The sequence below is a fragment of the Trichosurus vulpecula genome, chromosome 9, assembly GCF_011100635.1.
Source record: "Trichosurus vulpecula isolate mTriVul1 chromosome 9, mTriVul1.pri, whole genome shotgun sequence".
Classification (NCBI taxonomy): Eukaryota; Metazoa; Chordata; class Mammalia; order Diprotodontia; family Phalangeridae; genus Trichosurus; species Trichosurus vulpecula.
The window spans coordinates 44,880,062-44,899,819 of NC_050581.1; positions in this window are offsets into that span (position 1 = coordinate 44,880,062).

Consider the following 19,758-nt stretch of genomic DNA (forward strand, 5'->3'; position numbering starts at 1 on the left):
TAAGTGACTTGTCCAGGGTCACACAGACAGTAAATTTATAAGGCCAGATTCGAAGTCAGATCTTCCTAACTCCAGGCCTGGTGCTCTATTCACTACCTGACCTAGTTGTCCCAATGGATAACTACCTTAAAGGGTTTGGAAGGTTGTCAGATAGAATAATAATAACTGACATTTATGTAGCACCTTCGTGTTTGTAAAACACTTTTTATACTTTATCTTATTTGATCCTCATAATTACTCTATAAGGTAGATGTTACAGATAACAACATCTCCATTTTTAGTGATGAAGAAACTGACAGGTTAAGTGCTTTGTCCATGGTAATACAGCTAATGATTGTCAGAGGCAGTATTTGAACCCCAGGTTTTCTTGATTTCAAGTCTGACATTCTATCAAGTAGGAAAGGATTCAATTTCTTCTGCTTGGTCTTAGAGAGAAGTTGTAGTGAAGCAGATTTCCACTCAAATGTAAGGAAAAACTTCCTAAAAATTATATTAATCTCTTAAGTAGAATGGGCTGCCTTGGGAGGTAATAGAGATTACTCCTTACTTAGGGATTTTAAGCAAAGGTTTGTTGGCTACTATTACATATTTTGCTCAGGATATCCTTGTTTAGGTTCTGGTAAGTCAGCCTTCAGGATCTCCTCCAATTCTAAACTTTTGTGAGTCACATGTATTATCATGGTTGATCTTCATAACAATGGAAAATGGTTAGTTTAGACATTATCATCCCTCTTTAACAGATAAGATTAGTGGGACTCAACTCTGACCCAGAAATACTATTACCCAGTAATATTAAAGAAATAGGAAAAGGACCTATATGTACAAAAATATGGGGAGTTTGTTTTGGAATAGAGTTTGTTTTGCCTGATTATGCATATTTGTAATCAGGGCTTTATTTTTATTTTTTTTTCTAAGCAGAGAGTAGGAGGGGGGAGAAGGATGATGAGGGAAAGAGAAAGTGAAAAAAGAAGAAACAGAGAGGAAAGAGAAAAGAGAAAGAGTGGGGACAGAGACAGACAAAGAGAGACAGAGAGACAGAAAGAGAGAGAGAGAGAAAGAGAGAGAGAGAGAGTAATTGAAACATCTTTTTAAAAGAGAACTAAAGGAAGGCCAGAAAGACTCACAGACAAGCAGGGGAGCCTGGGAAGTTACAAGTGAACTGGAAATATGAAAGCTATAAGTTGAAGTTATTATTATAATTGAAAAAAAGCAAGCTGGAATAAGAGATTACAGTTTCATGTATAAAGCTCTTTTCAGAAATACCCATTTTCTTAGTGTTTAAGTTCAGAAAAAACAACTAGTGGGTTCTAACTAGAGTCAGTACTAGTGCTAGGATAGGACCCAGGTCTCTAGTGTCCTTCCCACTTACTACATTCTCTGCTATCAATCAATGAATAAGCATTTATTAAGCAGGAAGGAACTAGTAACCAGGGAGGGTCTGTAAAGGCTTCAAGCAGAAAGTGGAACTTTAGTTAATCTTTGAGGGAAACAGATTCCAAGAGGTTAGAGGTGAGGAAGGACAGCCCTGCCTAGTGGCATTGTGTCCTTGAAAACACATTAGGGAAAATAGTATTATAGGGGATAGAAGTTTCAATAGTGGGATCATCTTATTCAGACTGAACATCATAGTGGGGTTTAGGGATATATTAGTGAGTTCATAATGGCATTGTGAAACAACATTGATATAGGAAATAGTAGGACTTGAGTTCAAATGTGAGCTCTGCCAATTACTACCTTTGTGACTCTGAGCCAGTCACTTAATCACTCTGGGCCTCAGTTTGTCATCCATAAAAAGAAGGGGATTGGACTATAAACCTCCCAAGGTTCCTTCTAGCTCTAAATCTATGGGCCTATGTGGGATATACCTATAAGATGAATCCTCAGGACTGGTGGCTTTCTTGCTTTATCTGTAGCTGCTTTTTGGGCTAGATTCCTTGGTACAGCTTACAAATCTCTCTTCACCAGGCCCAAGCAGCACACAGAAAGGTCACTGCTTGCCCTTCAGGAGAATTTACAGTGGTAAATAGACACAAATTTACTCCTTAAATATCTCCATATAGTGCCAGACATTATTTATATCCAGGGCTTTTAATTATTCAACAGGAAGGATTAAATCTATAACAGCCTGGGCACTAAAAGGGTGTCCCTGTACATCAGCTGCCTCTGTGAATTTTTCAATTATTGAAGTTTTTTGCAGAAGCATTTTTGGGCTTAATTTCTGGAGCTTGGCTTTGCCAGAAGGACAGTGGCCCTTAGCCTCATCCATGTCCTCAGTACAAGCGTGGTGGCCCTCCCAGTTTTGTTTCCCATGAACAACAGAATGAAGAATTCAGGCTCCTGAATTTCCTGGCTCTCTCTGTAAAGGCTGAGGCAAGCTCTCTGTCATGCTTCCAGCTCTCTCTACAATGCCTCATCAGGCCCTGCATAACAATGTGTACCATGTACATCATAAAAATAAAAATACCCTGAAGAGGCAGTTGTTAGCTGGGGATTTTTCAACTGAAAGCTCTTTCTTCCCCCTTGGCCAATTAGGGTATAACAAAGAAGCCCTTTCCATTTTCAACTGTGCCCAGGTAAGCTTATAATATTTACAGGGCTGGGGAATTGAGTGGCCTGATGAGCCTCCCAAGTTTGTAAATGAACCAATTAAGTTGCTTGATTTCTCCCTGAGCCCTTCTCCTCATCTGGCTTCCCTCTGGGTTACTGAACTTTAGGTCTTAGTGGATGGCGATTTCAATGAGTGGACTGTGCGACATTAAAACCAGAAGAGCTATCTTAGATTGCATTAAAAGAAACATGGCGTGCATAAAGGAGGTGATGATGAAGGCCACATCTGGAACATCAGGGTCAATTTTGGAACTCACATTTCAGGAAGTACATGGACAAGTCTAGCAAGACTAGAGGATGGCAACCCAAATTGTAAAGGGACTTAAAATGATGCTGGAATTGATTGAAAGAAATGGGAATGTTTAGCTAGTAGAAAATGATAATTGTTTTTAAATAGTGGAAAGAATACTGAATCTTGTGTTTTCTTTCATACTTCATCATAACCTGCCTATCCAGCTTCCCTTCTATTACTCTCTCTGTCCTATTAGGCTAACCTCCTCAGTGTCTCCCACACAGATCTCTATTCCTTCAAAATAGCAAGAAACTTTCATTCAAAGCCAAATAGTAATGCCCCTGAAGATCTCAGTCATCTGCTAAATTAAGAGGCCCTGATCATCCAGCACCATGGACAGGTACTGTTGGCCACTTGTTGCTTTTCAATCAGAGCTGAATTTCTGGATCATAGCCTGTTTAGTGTGGCTTACTCCAGTCTTGCTGGTTTATCGCAGCCAGGGAGGGTGGCTGCCTAAGACCAGGCATTCTGCCTTGTGTCCTTGTTTAGCTTGAGAAATGGGACAAAGTCCTCTTTTACAATAGCACTGGGCTCTGGGTGGGAGACTGATGATTTATCACCCTTTGGCTTAACTGATTTATGGGACCTTGGTTATATAAAAGGGAAATGATTGTGACTTGGAGTGAATTATATAGTGTGCAACTTGCCCATATAACCTTTTAAATGTCTGTGGGAGAGTGAATGGCAAGAACAGAGAATGATGGGAAGCAAAGCAGGGAATAAGAATTCTGCATAGCTGACAAAAAATGGGAAGGAGAGAATCAACTCTGAGCTAATATTCATTCCCGAGAGAGTAAGAAGCATTTTTAAAAGATATGTGTTTCAGAGACTCAGACTTTCTCTGCTTTTTTTTCATGCAACAAGTCTCTCTCTCTCTTCCTCAGCTTTTTTTTTCCTTTTTGACTAAAGTTCATCATATTGGGAGGGCTTGGAAGAAGAAAGAAAGAGAAGTAACTAGGGGAAGTCCTGTTGGCTCCCAATTAGACTAATCATGGCAATTCTGGAGGTCTGGGTGAGTGCCAGTGGGGATGGCCATTCTGAATTGGGAAGGAAAAAAATATGGAGCAAGAAAATGGAGCAAAACTTAGCTAAGCAGCCAGTTTCCTTTTGTGCATAGCAGTTGTTTTTGCTGTCAGGAAAAATAACACTCACCCCTCCATAGGAGAGCTTACAATAACAAAACTGCTCTTTGCAAAATCTGGCAGCAAAATACCTTCTGCAGACCTGGCTTTTCAGGGCTTTATAGTAAGGGAGGAGGGTTAGATCTTGAGGCAAGTTGGATATGCTGAAGAGATAGGACACAAGAGCACTGGAACTCAGTTCTCTGAGTGAGAGATACCAGTTCATGTGGAGACCAACAGTCCAGCTTCTCCTTGTGATTAACTGACATTTGATACTTAAGGACTCCCTTTCACAAACTTTTCAATTTAGTAAGTTATGCTTCATGACTTCCCATTTTCCAAATCATGCTCACCAAATCTTGCCTTTGCTCTGAATTTATTTTTCAAAGCCTAACCCTTCTATACTCTGGTGCTTCAGCTTGTTTACATATGACTCTCTTCAATGTTGGAGAATGATTACTGAATATTCCTCATCTGTGTGAGGAGCAGAATTGTTGAGAACTTGGGAGAAGAGATGTCATTATCTTCTGGCTAAGTGCATTGAAGGAGGGCATACAGGGTTCTAGGCTTTCTTCAGGGAGAGGCTTTCTCTCATGCCAAGCTGATGCAATAGGTTGGCTTGATCCTGGCTTACACTTCCATTATACCTTCCATAACTACTCTGGTTCTTACTACTCATTCCTTTCTCTGAATTCCAATGGAATTTATAATCTATAACATATCTTAATACTGAATTATATACTGGCTCTTTATATTTCTCTTAATAGCGATTGTTTGGGGTTGAGATAGCCTTGAAGAAGAAGAGAAGGCAGGATTTTCTTTGAGAAATAGAGAAGTTTTTTTTTTTAAGGAGCCAAAGCTTCTTCCTGAAACAAAGATTCATCTTTTTAAGACCACTATTTCACCCTTGTTGTTGTTGGGCTGAAAGTTGGAGAAAGTGACAATCTCCCGAAAACTGAAATTGAAACTCACCCAAAAGGCAATGAGGAGACATGTGACGGGTACAAGTAGGCTACAATTCCCTAGAGACAATGAATTATAAAGGAGCAGTGAAGGAAAGGATGCCATCAAAGACCTTATGAACAAAAGAAAATGAACTAATCAAGCAGTAAGAGTGAAAGATAAAAGTATTAGAGCTTTGTATCATTGAGATTCGTATAGTGTCAAAAAAACGACAAAGCCCTCAGCACATTGGGTGGACTTTCTGTGATGAATTAATGGGAGGACAAGATAAGAGTTGTATAGAATAGGCAGATATGGATGGGCTTTGATATATACCTTTAGAGGGACTCTCCAAGTCCATGAGGTCATAGATCCATTTGAACTGATACGAATGTCAATTTAATGATTGTTTTGTTTTCCAACTCAGATGCACAGTGGATAGAGCACTGGGCCTAGAGTTAGGAAGACTCATATTCGTGAGTGCAAATCTGGCCTCAGTCATTTGCTAGCTGTGTGACCCTGGGCAAGTCACTCAACCCTGTTTGCCTTAGTTTCCTCATATGTAAGATGAGATGAAGAAGGAAATGGCAAACCACTCCAGTATTTCTGCCAAGAAAACCTCAAATGGGGTTATGGAGAATCAGAATGACTGGAAACAACTGAACAGAGAGATCATATCTTTTGTTTCTTTAGTATCCTTCTAGAGTGCCTAGCATAGCGCTAGGTGTGTAGTAAGACTGTTAAAAAAAAGTACTTTGTGGGCTTGAATTTAGTGTTTTCTTAATTTCCAGTTTGGCAAAGTGGGGAAACTTAGTATTATGGAATCAGAATATTAGAGTTGAAAGATACCTCAGAGTTCAATTGAATTCTTCATTTTAAAGGGTGGGGAAAATGAGGGTCAGCTACCAAGATATAGAGCTAGGAATTAGTACATGTCTCCTGACTTTCAATACACTGCTTTATCAAATTTGGGTGATACAACACAAGGTAGCCCTGGGGAAACAGCACTAAATCCTAATTTCATATCTGTTACCTCTTGCTTATGTGACCTTAGGTAAGTCGCATCCCCATTCATGTACCTCAGTTTCTTCATTTTCTAATTTAGTTGGATAGATATTTTCATATTAGGGCATGACAACAGCAGGTTGTATATTCAGAGAAAGGATGTGGGACCAGAGAATCTAAATGGTAATGAGGTTGACTGGTTTTCCCCACCAATTATCTGAATACTCTCATCCTTCCATGAATTATCTGTTAATGATGACCCAGCATGTTAAATCTTCTAAGAACCAATACTCTTTTCCCCTAGGAATCATTGCCAGCAGTGGCCACCAGAGCACCTGGTGGGTTGAATTGCACTGACTAAATCTATACAATTTTGCTCAAGAAATAGAGAAAGGTATTTGATGAGAACCACTAAGAACAGGGGAAATTTCTACCTCAGTACTAACATATAAAAAATCAGTCCTATTTAATGAGACTGGAGTTTTAAACAATAATCCTAAAGATATGAGGCACATAGTTATTTCTTTTTTTATTTTATTTTTCTCAGTCACATGTAAACATTTTAAAATTAGTTTTTTTAAATTTTGTCTTGAAAAATCCCTACCTCTCCCCCTTGAGAAGGCAAGCAATTTGATATAGATTATACATGTGAAGTCATGCAAAACATATTTCCACATTAGCTATGTTGCAAAAGAAAATAGACAAAAAACCCCAAGAAAAAGTTAAAAATAGTATGCTTCAATCTGCATTCAGACACTATCAGTTCTTTCTTTGGAGATGGATAGAATTTTTCACTATGAGTCCTTTGGAATTGTCTTGGATCATTGTATTGTTGAGAATGGCTAGGTCATTCATGGTTGATCATTGTAATATATTGCTGTTACCATGTACAATGTTCTTCTGGTTCTGTTCACTTCACTTTGCATCAGTTCATTTAAGTCTTTCCAGCTTATTCTGAAACCATCCTACATGTAATTTGTTACATAGCACAATAGCATTCCATCATAATCATATTCCATCATGTTCACTCTATTTCTTAGCCAGTAACAGATTCTTTTGATGATTACCATCTTGTAATACAGTTTGAGACCTGATAATGCTAGTCTACAATTCTTCAATTTTTTTCATTGATTAATTTCATATTCTTGCCCTCTTATGCTTCCAGATTAATTCTGTTATTATTTTTTCCTAGCTTTTAAAATAACTTTTTGGTTGTTTGGTATGGCACCAAATAAATTAATTTAGGTAGAATTGTCATTTTTATTATGTTACCTTGGCTTATCCATGAGCAATTAGTATTTCTTTATTTAGGTCTTAAATCATTTGTATGACAAGTGTTTTGTAATTGTGTTTATATGGTTTCTGGGTTTGTCTTGGCAGGTAGATTCACAAGAATTTTATATTGTCTGTAGTTATTTTAAATGGAACTTCTCTTTCTATATCTTCCTGCTGGACTTTGTTGGTAATATATAGAAATGCTGATGATTTACATGAGTTTATTTTATATATTGCAACTTTGCTGAAGTTGTTAATTATTTCAACTAGTTCTTTTAGTTAATTCTCTAGGATTCTCTAAATATACCACCATATCATCTGCAAAGAGTGATTGTTTTGATTCCTCATTTCCTCTATTTATTTTTTCTTCTGTTATTGCTATAGCTAGCATTTCTAATACAATATCGAATAAATAAAAGTGTAATGGGTATCCTTGCTTCACCTCTGATCTTATTGGGCAGGCACCTAGCTTATCTCCATTACAGATAATATTTGCTGATGGTTTTTAGAAAGATACTATTTATCATTTTAAGGAAAACTCCATTTATTCCTATGCTTTCTACTGTTTTTTTTTAAGTAAGAATAAGTGTTGTATTTTGTCAAAAGCTTTTTCTGCATCTATTGATATGATCATATGGTTTTTGTTGTTTTTTATTGCTATGGTCATTTATGTTGTTAGTTTTCCTTATATTGAACCAACCCTGCATTCCTGGCATAAATTCCACCTTCTCATAGTGTTATTATCTTTGTGATATATTGCTGTAATCTCCTTGCTGGCATTTTATTTATTTATTTTGAAAATTGATCTATATTTGTTGTTCTCTGTTTTTGCCCTTACAGGTTTAGGTATCAGCACCATATTTGTGTCATAAAAGAAATTTTGTAGGACTCCTTTTTTGCCTGTTTTCCTAAATAGTCTATATAGTAGTAGACTTGATTGTTCTTTAAGTGTTTGGTAAGATTCACTAGTGAATCCATCTGGTCTTGGGGATTTTTCTTAGGGAGCTCATTTATGGCTTAATTTCTTTTTCTAAGATAGGTTTGTTTAAGTATTCTGTTTATCTGAGCAATTTACATTTTTGTAAATATTCATCCCACACAATTATTTCTGAAAGGAGGATGGCAACAGATACTTATCCTCAGCCAAGCTGGGCATTCCTTGACATGAGGCCACATAGGCATTCCATTTCTAAGCAGAGACAGCAAAAGAGGGAAATGAAAAGGGAACACTGGGAGAGAAAAAATGGCACAAAAAAGGGAAAGGAGGGGAGGATGAGAAAATGACTGCTAGTCAATTTTCTGCCCATTAGAAGAGCAACATTCTATCCTATTCACTGAGCAGATGAGGAGCCATGACGTTCTCTCTATTACTCTGTGGTCCAGAAAAGGAGAGAGCTAAGACTGAGCAGGTAGAACCTAAAAGATTCTCTTCCCTTATCTATGAAGTAGAGAAAAGAGAGAAGAATAGAGCCAAGTTTTTGTTCACCTAGTCCACCAGAAGGAAAGAGAGCAAAGTCAAGTGAAAGACCCCTCTCCCACAAGACCTATGTCTTGAAGACAACACACTTACTGCTTCTACCTAGTCGAAGTCATAATTATATTGCTCCTTGCTAGAATATTTGCCAGCTAAGATTGGCCTTCTCAAGGATTGGAGTATATCTTCTATATTCAAAATCCTGCCAGCTCTGAAGGTCAGGAGAGTGATATTCTTTTTCCACTAAAAAATCAGTTATGAATCAAGGAATTCTTGTCCTATTCAGGACAGAAAGCTTCCCCTCCCCCCACCTCATGAAATCAATTTAGCATGACTTATTAGGACCATTCTCCACCCCCCCAGCATTTAGCACAGCATCTGGCATGTAGAAGGTGCTTAATAAATGTTTATTGACTGAGGGGCTGGAGCCAAGTGAGAGGAAGAGCAAACTATCATGATTCCACACAGCTAGACGGCAACTGGGTGTCAGTTGATAACTTAGGATATTGCCAAGGATGGCCAAAGAGGCAGCTTTCTGGTATCATCCTTTGTTGGAAGGTAAGGACAATAGGCAGGCATAGGAGAGGCTCAGGCCTGGGGATGGGCACAGAGGCTGCTGGTTAAATGGTAGTCATGGATCCAGAGTCAAGGAAGCAAGTCCAAGTAGGCAGTACCACCAGAGAAGACTTAAAACATCTGGATGCTACTGAAGATCAGAGTAGGCAACCTTTTTTGAATCCATTACATCAGAAGATCATTGGATCTTAGGTTCATAGGATCATAGATTGAGAGCTGGAAGAAACCTCAGATTGACAGCTTGAAGAAAGTCATCTAATCCAAATCCTTTATTTTTCAGATTAAGAAACTGAGGCTCAGGGAGATTAAGGGACTTGTTAGAGTCACCATAGAGTAGACATAGGCCACTTGCAGTAAGCAGAACTTTACTATTTGAGGCAGCTTTTTATAGACAGTGGCCATTGAAGCAAAATCAATCCTAGCCTGGCTGATCTGAGTCCTGTGGATGTGAGTAAGCATAGTATCTTGATGAGGTAAAAAGGGTGTGAGACAGAGAGGAGGCAGAAGGCAGCAGCTTCTGACAGGCAGATCCTGATAGGCACGTTCACTTAAGATCATGGACAATGTGTCTTATATGAAAGCTGAATGAAGTTACTTTGGCTGCAGAAATTTTCTGATGGTGTGAATTACTCCAACAATAGATGCATTTCTAGGGAAAAAATCACTCTCATCAGCATTTCTGATGAGAAGAGATATGCATGGTTTGTCTCTTTATAACTTACAGCCACAACAAAAACAGCCTTTGGTCCTAATACCTGGGAACCAAAATCCCCAAATACACCTAGTTCTGGTGACTGACTCCTTCCCAGCCTGGGGGATACATACACACACACACACATATACACCCATACATGTATGTATGTGTATATATGTGTATATATATATGTACATATACACACATACATACATACATACACACACACACACATATATATATATATATATATATATATATAGATATAGATATAGTTTCTTTGCTTTCCCTGCTATAGGAGATTATATAGGCATCTAGAGAGTGTTTTCTTCTAGGACATCCAGTTTAAGGAGCACAGGAATATATATACATATATACATACATACATACATATATACATACACACATCTATGTATACACTTACAGCGCTTTAAGATTTAAAAAGCACTTTATATATGTGTATATACACACATATATGTGTACCTGCTACATATATATGTATGTATTACATATATCCCCCAGCCTGGTAAGGAGTCAGTCACTATAACTACATGACTTTGGGGCTTTTGGTCCCCAAGGATCAGGGCCAAAGGCTGCTTTTTTGTCTGTGGCCGTGAGATGTAAAGAGACAATTTGGTTCTCACAAAAACCCTTGGAGGTAAGGGCTATTATTTTTTTATTTTGCAGATGAGGAAGCTGATGCTGAGAGAAGTTAATTAACTTGCTCAAAGTTACACAGCTAAGTCTTAGAGGGAGTATCCAAATTCAGCTCTTCCCAACTCTTATGTCAAGTGCTCTATCCTCCAAGCAGTCGAGCTGGTTCACCATTGTTCTTTTTACCTTCCTTCTAGTTATCACTAATTACATACCCCCCAACCAGTGTTCCTTGCATTCCAAAGCACCAAATAGTGCACTGACTTACTAGTTGGTCTCCATGTCTCTTCTCTCCCCAGTCCAATCCACCCTCCACACAGCTGCCAAAATGATTTTCTTAAAACCTAGGTCTGAGCATGTCACCACCATATTCAATAAAGTCCAGTGGCTTCCTATTTTTTCAAACATTATTAATGCCCCTATTTGGTATTGAATGTCTTTTACAAGCTGATCCCTTCCTATCTTTCCAGGTGTGGTAAGAGCTGTGCTGGTTTTGTGTGGATGATGAATGGGACATTGGTGGCTGTCATTGAAGAGAAGCAACCAGGCTCCCATGCTTGCCTGTTGCAGATGGCAGGGCTGTGTTTGCACACCCCACCAGGTGTACACTAGTTGCCTCTTCTCTTTCCTTTCCCTTTTGCTTCTGTTCTCCCTCCTCTTCTCTCTTTTTCTATAGGTCACTTTGTTCAGCATTCTATATACTGGTCAGTTGTGCCTTCTTCAGGTGAGCTAGGCTGGTTGTTTAATGAGGGCAGAGGCTGCTTAGAGGTCTGTCTGGGGTGACATGGGGGAAAAAAGATGAATGAGCATTTATTTATTTTTTTAAATTTAGAAATTTATTTTGTTTAATCCACAAGCTTTATATAGCTTTATTTAAAAACAAACAAAAGGGGCGGAGCCAAGATGGCGGCTGGTAAGCAGGGACTAGAATGAGCTCCGTACAGAGTCGCTCCAAAAACCTATAAAAAAATGGCTCTGAACCAATTCTAGAACGGCAGAACCCACAGAACAGCAGAGGGAAGCAGGGCTCTAGCCCAGGACAGCCTGGATGGTCTCTGGGTGAGGTCTATTCTACACAGAGCTGGGAGCTGGGAGCTGGGTACGGAGTGGAGCAGAGCCCAGCCTGAGCGGCATGGAACAACCAAACTTGGAGTCGGGCGGATGGGGCCCCTAGCGCCCTGGATATGTGAGCTGCAGCAGTTACCAGACCCCTCGACCCACAAACACCAAAGACTGCGGAGAAGGTTAGTGGGAAAAGCTGCGGGAGTGGAAGGAGTTCGCGGTTCGGCTTCCAGCCCCGGGGGCAGCGGAGGTGGGGCAGCTACAGTTACTGCTGCTTCTGGCCCCAGGCCTACCTGGTGGGAGGAATTAAGTGGCGATCAGAGCAGGAGTGCAAAGCCTGCTGAAGATCTAAGCCCAGCCCTGGCTGGGGGTTCTTGGGGAAGGAGTAGTGCAGGGTCTGACAGAGCTGGCACCTCCCCCCCCAAACATGGAACATAGAACTCCTTAGTCTACAAGCAGTCATACCCCACTGAAAAACTCAAGGGTCAAGTTAGTTGGTTGGGAATATGGCTAGGCAGCGAAAATGCACCCAGATTCAGTCTCAGACTTTGGATTCTTTTTTGGTGACAAAGAAGACCAAAACATACAGCCTAAAGAAGACAACAAAGTCATAGAGCCTACAACAAAAGCCTCCAAGAAAAACATGAACTGGCCCCAGGCCATAGAAGAACTCAAAAAGGAGTTGGAAAAGCAAGTTAGAGAAGTAGAGGAAAAATTGGGAAGAGAAATTGGGAAGGATGGGAAGAGAAATTGGGAAGGATGGGAGAAAACCATGAAAAACAAGTCAATGACTTGCTAAAGGAGACCCAAAAAAATACTGAAAAATACACTGAAGAAAACAATACCTTAAAAAATAGACTAACTCAAATGGCAAAAGAGCTCCAAAAAGCCAATGAGGAGAAGAATGCCTTGAAAGGCAGAATTAGCCAAATGGAAAAGGAGGTCCAAAAGACCACTGAAGAAAATACTACTTTAAAAATTAGATTGGAGCAAGTGGAAGCTAGTGACTTTATGAGAAATCAGGATATTATAAAACAGAACCAAAGGAATGAAAAAATGGAAGACAATGTGAAATATCTCCTTGGAAAAACCACTGACCTGGAAAATAGATCCAGGAGAGATAATTTAAAAATTATTGGACTACCTGAAAGCCATGATCAAAAAAAGAGCCTAGATACCATCTTTCAAGAAATTATCAAGGAGAACTGCCCTGATATTCTAGAGCCACAGGGCAAAATAGAAATTGAAAGAATCCACCGATCGCCTCCTCAAATAGATCCCAAAAAGAAATCTCCTAGGAATATTGTCGCCAAATTCCAGAGCTCCCAGATCAAGGAGAAAATTTGGCAAGCAGCCAGAAAGAAACAATTTGAGTATTGTGGAAACCCAATCAGAATAACCCAAGATCTGGCAGCTTCTACATTAAGAGATCGAAGGGCATGGAATGCGATATTCCGGAGGTCAATGGAGCTAGGATTAAAACCAAGAATCACCTACCCAGCAAAACTGAGTATCATGTTCCAAGGCAAAATATGGATTTTTAATAAAATAGAGGACTTTCAAGGTTTCTCAGTGAAAAGACCAGAACTGAATAGAAAATTTGACTTTCAAACACAAGAATCAAGAGAAGCATGAAAAGGTAATCAAGAAATGGAAATTGCAAGGGACTTACTAAAGTTGAACTGTTTTGTTTACATTCCTACATGGAAAGATGATGTGTATGATTCATGAGACCTCAGTATTAGGGTAGTTGAAGGGAATATGCATATATATATATATGTTTATGTATATATATAGGTGAATGTGTATGTATGTATATATCTATATATATATGTGTATGTGTATGTATGTGTATATACATATATATGTGTTTGTATGTGTGTGTGTATATATATATATATGTAAAAGAGAGAGAGAGCAGACACAGGGTGGGTTGAAGATGAAGGGAAGATATCTAAAAGAAATAAAATGAAATTAAGGGATGAGAGAGCAACATACTGAGAGAGGGAGATAGGGAGAGACAGAATGGGGTGGATTATCTCACATAAAGGTGGCAAGAGGAAGCAGTTCTGTGGGAGGAGGGGAGAGGGCAGGTGAGGGGGGAATGAGTGAACCTTGCTCTCAGATTTGGCCTGAGGGGGAATACCATACATACTCATTTGGGTATCTTACCCCACAGGAAAGAAGAGGGAGGAAGATAGAAAAAAAAAATAAAAAGGGGGGGATGATGGAGGGGAGGGCAGATGGGGGTGGAGGTAATCAAAACAAACACTTTGGAAAGGGGACAGGGTCAAGGAAGAAAATTCAATAAAGCGGGATGGGTTGGGAAGGAGTAAAATGCAGTTAGCCTTTCACAACATGAGTATTGTGGAAGGGTTATACATAATGATACATGTGTGGCCTAGGTTGAATTGCTCGACTTCTTAGGGAGGGTGGGTGGGAAGGGAAGAGGGGAGAGAATTTGGAACTCAAAGTTTTAAAATCGGATGTTCAAAAAAAAAAGTTTTTGCATGCAACTAAAAAATAAGATACACAGGCAATGGGGCGTAGAAATTTATCTTGCCCTACAAGAAAGGAAGGGAAAAGGGGATGAGAGGGGCGGGGAGTGATAGAGGGGCGGGCTGACTGGGGAACAGGGCAACCAGATTATATGCCATCTTGGAGTGGGGGGAAGGGTAGAAATGGGGAGAAAATTTGTAATTCAAACTGTTGTGAAAATCAATGCTGAAAACCAAATATGTTAAATAAATAAATTTAAATTAAAAAAGAATAAAATATATTAAAAAAAAATAAAAACAAACAAAAAAGACAAGCTCCGCAAAAAATCCCAATAAAATAAAATGGTGAAAACATGACTTTATCCAAAATTGAGATTCTTCTACTTTTCAAGAGCAGGGGCACTGAAAGTTCAGCCTATCAACTGGAAGAACTCTAACAAGACAAGAATTATGAATGGCGCAATGATGTCATTTCACAAACAGGATTTTATATAACTGAAGGAACCTTCCGAGGCATAACTGTCTTTACAAGCAAATGGGGGGATGGGGACAGGAAAATATGGAGTTCTGGTTGAACAAGCATTTATTAAGGGCCTACTATGTGACAGCCACTGTGCTAAGTAAATATTTTCTCTTTTGATCCTTACAAAAACCCTGGGAAGTAGATATTACGATTCTGATTTTACAGTTAAGAAAACTAAGGCAGACAGATGTTAAGGGACTTGACCAGGGTGGCATAGCTAGTAAATGTCTGAGGCCAAATTTGAACTCAGGCTTTCCTGACTCCAGGCCCAGCACTATATCTGCCGAACACCGAACCTACCTGCCTCAGATGATACACCTTAAGTTCCTGCAGCTTTCTAAGAACATTTTCCTGAGGTCCTAAATTGGTAGAGTGCAGTAAATAACCTTTGCATTTTGTATTTCTTAACTTCAAAGTTGAATATTTTAATCTCTAAATTAGTAAAGTGATTTTTCATTTAGGATTAGAGTCGGAGTGGTCTTCCAGTGTTTCACTGAATTTTAGTCCTCAAACCTGAATCATTTGGCTGGCCTAGATTAAACCTGGCTTAGAATATCAGTCTTCTTACATATTCCTCTACTGCCCAGTAGTACCGGCCTGCTTGCCCTTCCTCATCCATGATGCCCTATATTTCATCTCCATGCCTTTCAATATCTGGCAATCATGGCTGGAATACTTTCCATTGTCACCTCTCACCTCAAGGATGCTCTTAGCATTCCTTGGCTTCCTTCAAAATTCAGCACCTTCTGCTGAAGATACCTTTCTTAGCCCTCCTCCCCATCCCCCTAGCTACTAGCTCCTTCTTCTTCTCTAAGGTATCTGCTCTGGATGTATTTTTTATGTATCTATTTACGTATAGGTTCTCTCCCCTACTAGAATGCAAGGTAGGGGCTATTTTTGCTTTTTCTTTGCATCCCTGATGCATAGAATTGTGCCTGGCACATAGTAGGTACTTAATACATTTTTATTGATTGATCCTGCCAGCTGAGTCAGGTGTTCCCTATACGATAAGTACTTTTGACCACATATTAACCCTATAATAACAGGGACCAGGTAGGACCTGGTACTATGTTCATTACTGTATTTTACCTGGAAGAAACACTCAACAAGGCTCAGTAATAATCAGTGAAGTGTACTGATTTGGAGAATTTGGTTTAAATCCAAGGCTCCATCTAAGTAGCTATGTGGCCTCAGGAAAAGTGGCTTCCCTTCTCCATGTCTCAGTTTGTCATATAAAAAAAGAATTAGATGATCTCTGCAGTCCTTTCCATCTATAAATGTTCTATGACTCTCCACAATGGTCTTTCATCATCCCAGGGTATCTCTTGTTATTTTAAGAGCATTCTCAAAGCAGCATTCATTTTATTTCTATCTAAGCTTTAAAAATAAATACCTGTCCTACAGCCCTTGGGGTGTGTTATTAAATTAAACAAACTTAGGAGGAGGCAGCTTTAAAATTGTTCAGAGTATTGAAAACAGGGGCCTTGTCGCAACCTTGTATTATTGTTCAGTAGAAAGGGTGTATAGTCCAAAGGATGTGGATTTGAATTCTGACTTTGCTACTTACTATCTAGGTGATGCTGGAAACTGGTCACTTAGCCTTTCTTGGCCTCACTTGATCTCTAAGTTTCCTTCCACCTTGAAATCTGTGATGTGACCTTAATCTCCTGAGAAGGTACTGGCTAGGGAGTTGCATTTTCTCAGCATTTTGTCACATACTGACAAGATCTAATATTTGTTGAGAACCCAGAAGGTATAGATCCAAAGAATCTGGATGACCAGAATTGGAATGGAAAATTGAGGTCACTTAATCTGACCCACCATGCAGTGTAGAAGCCCTCTTTATATCATCCTTGATACATAGCTAGCCCTTGAGTACCTCCAGTGATGGGGAACTCATTACTTCCTGATAGAAGTTGTTCTATTTTTGAACAGATTGTTTTGTTAGAAAGGCCTTTTTAAAGTTGTGACCTCAAAAACAAACGAACGAACAAACAAAAACTTCCTAATAACTTCAATCTATTGCTGCTAATTCTGACATCTGGAATAATACAGCAAAAGTCCACTCCTTATGTTGTTACAACTCTCCAAATATTTTATAGAATCACAGAATTTCAGGACTGTAATGGACCTACCTCAGAGACCATCTGGTTCAATTTACACTGGATTAATACCCCTTCTACAGTGTTACAGACAAGTGGTCAGTGGTCTTTATTTGAATATCTCCAGTGAAGGAGCCCAGTCTACAGATCAAAGTGTTATAATTATATAATGTGCATTTGAGAGGCAATATGGCATAATGGATAGATTCCAGAATTCGTGTTTGTCCTCTTACACATTTTCAGTCGTTTTTCAGTCACATCTGACTCTTATGACCCCATTTGAGGTTTTCTTGGCAAAGATGCTGGAGTGGTTTGCCATTTCTTTCTCCAGCTTATTTTACAGATCAGGAAACTGGGGCAAACAGGGTTAAGTGAATTGCCCAGGGTCACACATCTAGTAAGTGTCTGAGGCCAGATCTGAACTCAGGAAGATGAGTCTTCCTGACTCCTGGCCCAGCACTTTATCCACCGAGCTGCTCTCTGACCTATTCTGACTGTGTTAACATCACTTAAGCTCTCACCACCCCAGGCAACTAAGATTGTAAGTTGCTGAACAGTTGGTATCCACATTGGTGGAAGGATTTTCCTCACTAGGAGTTCCCTACCACGAGCAAGGTATAGATTTGGACTAAAACAGACCAAAAAACACCCTTCACATTAATATTGCATTTTGTTTTTTGCAACCAAATGTTTGCAGAGTACTTTCTTATTTTTTTTCTGACACAGAGCCTAAATCTAGCTCTATACTCCCCATTCCTTATTCCTTATTCTGTTCTCAGGGGCCAAGCAGAACTAATTGATCTTCCAGGACAGCCCTTCCAGTACTTGAAGACAATACTTTTAACCCCTCCAAATCTCTTCTTTGCCAGAACAAGCATAGTCCATGCCCAGATGAGTCATAGGTGTAGACCCAGAAGAAACCTTAGAGGCTATCTACTTCTACTCTCATTTTATGGAGGAAAATGAGGCCCAGAGAAGGCTCTCATCTAAGGTCATACAGGTAGTCCATTTCTCTTTCTATTTTACCATGATGCTTCTCACGTATGCCATGATGTTCAAATGCCTCTATGATCTAGTTACCCTTGTTAATACTCCTTTGTTTGTTTCCCTGGTAAAATGTGACTTTCAGGATTGGATGCTGTGCTTTAGGTGTGGTCTGGTAAGGTCAAGGTATCATCTCCCCTTAGAGGCAAATCATTATTACTGGCCTGAGAGCCAAGATGACCTGGGATTGATTCCCACTTTTGTCATATACTGGTCATGTGACCTTGGACAAATCACTTAACCTCTCAGCCTTCTAGGCTGCTAAGCGGGGAAGGGAATACACATTTATGTAGCTCCCACCATGTGCTAGGTACTGTGCTAAATGCTTTACAAATATTACCTTATTTTATTGCAGTTGAGCTAAGGCCGTAAATTGGAGAGAAGCTGCCAACTTGCATTGGTAGAGGGAGTAGTAACCTCACTGGTGAAATCGAAGGTCCATTTCCTATCACCATCATCTCCCTCGTTCAGAACCCTATACTTAATGTAGCCTAAAACCACATAATCTTGTTTAGGTTTTTCCACTGCCAGGGACTATGCATTCGTGAGAGCCACCAGGCTCTCTCTGGAAGGAACACTCACCCTCACCGGCAAATTGTAAGAAAAAAGGGGTAGTTATAGAAGAATTCAATTGTCTAAGCTCATCTCTTCCACCAGATGGGCACCTGACAGGGGTTATGAAAGCAGTGATGATGTTTTCCCATTGAAAAGGTTTTTCATCCCAGAGATAAGAAGATGTATCTAATGCTAAAAAGGTGAACTTCCTTATGAAAAGCATCAGATGTTTACTTCTTTTTTTCTGGACAAATTCAAGAAACAATCCTTCTAAACACCAACCTTTTTCCTGGGATACATTTTAATCCTTAAAGCCCAGATAGTGAAGTCCTGAACCTCTGAATGAGAAATTTGCGAGAGAAATGGAAATGGATTTCCTGACAGTTTGACTGGGAAATGAGTCCTATCAATTGGCCAATTAACCAAAGAGCCCTGATGAAGCTTCTTTCCTGGCCTAGTGCTGGGCTAGGCATAGCAGCTGCACAGACCCCATCCCACCTTGGAGGACCTTCTTGTCACATTACAGGTGACAAGGCTAATGTTGTACAATTACACAAATTAAATGAATGACACATTAATCACGGTCCAAAACATGGAGGGAAAAAAGTTTCTTTTCCTCCTCTTGATCCGTTGTCAACTCTGACTATGTTCCCTCCATTCCAAGATACAGTATTAGGTCTAAATTGGTGAGGGAAAAGAAGAGAAGAGAGAAAAAAGGGAGAGAGCAGGATGTGAAGGAGGATGAAAGAGTAGAGGAATCTGTAGAAGGCAATAGTAAGTGATTTTTCACTTATGCAGGAGAATTAGAATTATATTAGCAGCCTCTAAAACAAGAGTTCTTTTCCTTTTGGTAACATGGTCCCCTTTGGCAGTATGGTGAAACCTATGGATTCTCTTTCAGAATAATGTTTTTAAATAATTGAAGTAAATGCTAATTTCCAGTTAGAAGTCAATGAATATAATGTTGATTTTCTTTCCCTCATCCAAGTTGTGCTCCTGGACTTCACCTGCAAATGTAGGAAACATGGTTCACAAACTCAGTGAAATCTATCCATGGATACCTTGTTAAGAAGCCCTGCTTGAAATACTGTCCTACTTCATACTTCAAGCAGAGCTCTAACATTTGCATGTGGCTCAAATAATATTAATTATGATAGCTAATTTCTTTAAAGTTTGAAAAGCATTTTATATGCATATTAATAAAGGTATGCATATGCATATGTACTTATATGTATATGTATATATAAGTATACATATGAATATTAGGAAAATAATGGGATGAAGAAATCATAGGATTATAAATATAGAACTGGGAGCAACCTCAGAGATCATTC